This window comes from Petromyzon marinus, unplaced genomic scaffold (assembly GCF_048934315.1).
Source record: "Petromyzon marinus isolate PM22_M1 ecotype Great Lakes invasive population unplaced genomic scaffold, UKy_Petmar_22M1.pri1.0 PM_G_Scaffold_262, whole genome shotgun sequence".
In the NCBI taxonomy this organism is placed as follows: Eukaryota; Metazoa; Chordata; class Hyperoartia; order Petromyzontiformes; family Petromyzontidae; genus Petromyzon; species Petromyzon marinus.
Genome location: NW_027422831.1, coordinates 35,001 through 37,500, shown reverse-complemented (window position 1 = coordinate 37,500; position 2,500 = coordinate 35,001).

The window sequence follows — 2,500 nt, the reverse complement described above, 5'->3', positions numbered from 1 at the left end:
CTTTTTGGGCACAGCGATGATGGTGGAGGACTTGAGACAGGCTGGTACATGGCATGTCTCCAGGGAGGTGTTAAAGATGTTGGTGAACACCGGAGACAGCTGGCCAGCGCAGTGCCTGAGGGTGGCTGGAGAGACAGAGTCCGGCCCGGCTGCTTTGCGTGGATTCTGCCTCTTGAAAAGCCCATTAACTTCTCCCTCCTGAAAGGAGAGAGTCGTTTCTGTAGTATGGGTGGGGGATGGGGCCTCTTGGGTGGGAAGGGGTGGTTCAGGACAGTCCAATTGTCTTTCAAATCTACGGTAGAACTCGTTCAGGTCGTTGGCTAGGCGGGAGTCGTTAGTGGTGTGGGGCGCTCTGGGTTTGTAGTTGGTGATGTGCCTGAGCCCTTTGGCAGACAGAAGCAGCGTCGTTAGTAGAGAACTGGTGTTTTAGTGTCTCTGAGTACAGTCGTTTAGCCTCTCTCACCGCTTTGCTAAACCTGTTCTTCGACTCCTTGAATCTGTCTCTATCCCCACTCCTAAACGCTTCCTCCTTCTCCAACCTCAACCTTTTGAGCTTTGCTGAGAACCAGGGCTTGTTGTTGTTAAAGTTCACCCTGGTACGTGTTGGGATACAGCAGTCCTCACAGAAGCTGATGTACACAGCCTCTGTGAGTTCATCCAGACTATTGGTAGCAGTCGTGAACATATCCCAGTCAGTACAGTCTAAGCACGCCCGCAAATCTTCCACAGCCTCACTGGTCCACTGTTTAGATGTCCTCACAGCAGGTTTACAGAGTTTTACAGAGTTTTAGTTGCTGCCTGTATGCACGAATCAGGTGGACCAAGGGAGTTCTGTGCGAGCCGAACAGCCCCGTGACCCACAAGAGAAACATCCCCGCCAAATTCGAGCGTTTGACGGGGTCTATCCGTGAAAAAATATTCACGTTTTTGAGTGCACATGCATTTCTGCTGCAAATGCCTCTGGAAGTTTCATGCCGTTCGTATGCCAATTGTGGCAACACGAAAATGACCCGTTTTCCCATTCCGAGGGATTTCTGTGCGACCCTAACAGCCCCGTGAGCCACAAGAGACACATCCCCGCCAATTTCTAGCGTTTCACGGGGTCTATCCGTGAAAAATATAGACGTTTTTGAGTGCACATGCATTTCTGCTGCAGATGCCTCTGGAAGTTTCATGCCGTTCGTACGCAATGTGGCAACACGAAAATGACCCCTTTTCCCATTCCGAGGGATTTCTGTGCGACCCTAACTAACAGCGCCCGTGAGCCACAAGAGAGACATCCCCGCCAATTTATAGCGTTTCACGGGGTCTATCCGTGAAAAATATAGACGTTTTTGAGTGCACATGCATTCCTGCTGCAAATGCCTCTGGAAGTTTCATGCCGTTCCTATGCAATGTGGCCACACAAAAATGACCCGTTTTCCCATTCCGAGGCATTTCTGTGCGACCCTAACAGCCCCGTGAGCCACAAGAGAGACATCCCCGCCAACTTCTAGCGTTTGACGGGGTCTATGCGTGAAAAATATTAAAATTTTTGAGTGCACGTGCCTTTCTGCTGCAAATGCCTCTGGAAGTTTCATGGCGTTCCTATGCAATGTGGCAACACGAAAATGACCCCTTTTCCCATTCCGAGGGAGTTCTGTGCCACCCTAACAGCCCCGTGAGCCACAAGAGACACATCCCCGCCAATTTCTAGCGTTTCACGGGGTCTATCCGTGAAACATATAGAAGTTTTTGAGTGCACATGCATTCCTGCTGCAAATGCCTCTGGAAGTTTCATGCGGTTCGTACGCAATGTGGCAACACGAAAATGACCCGTTTTCCCATTCCCAGGGATTTCTGTGCGACCCGAACAGCCCCGTGAGCCACAAGAGACACATCCCCGCCAATTTCTAGCGTTTCACGGGGTCTATCCGTGAAAAATATCAATTTTTTTTTGACTGCACATGCATTTCTGCTGCAAATGCCTCTGGAAGTTGCATGCGGTTCGCATGCAATGTGGCGACACGAAAATGACCCGTTTTCCCATTCCGAGGGATTTCTGTGCCACCCTAACAGCCCCGTGAGCCACAAGAGAGACATCCCCGCCAATTTCTAGCGTATCACGGGGTCTATCCGTGAGAAATATTCACTTTTTTGAGTGCACATGCATTCCTGCTGCAAATGCCTCTGGAAGTTTCATGCGGTTCGTATGCAATGTGGCGACACGAAAATGACCCGTTTTCCCATTCCGAGGGATTTCTGTGCCACCCTAACAGCCCCGTGAGCCACAAGAGAGACATCCCCGCCCACTTCTAGCGTTTCACGGGGTCTCTCCGTGAAAAATATCACATTTTTTGAGTGCACATGCATTCCTGCTGCAAATGCCTCTGGAAGTTTCATGCGGTTCGCATGCAATGTGGCGACACGAAAATGACCCGTTTTTTCCCATTCCGAGGGATTTCTGTGCCACCCTAACAGCCCCGTGAGCCACAAGAGACACATCCCCGCCAATTTCTAG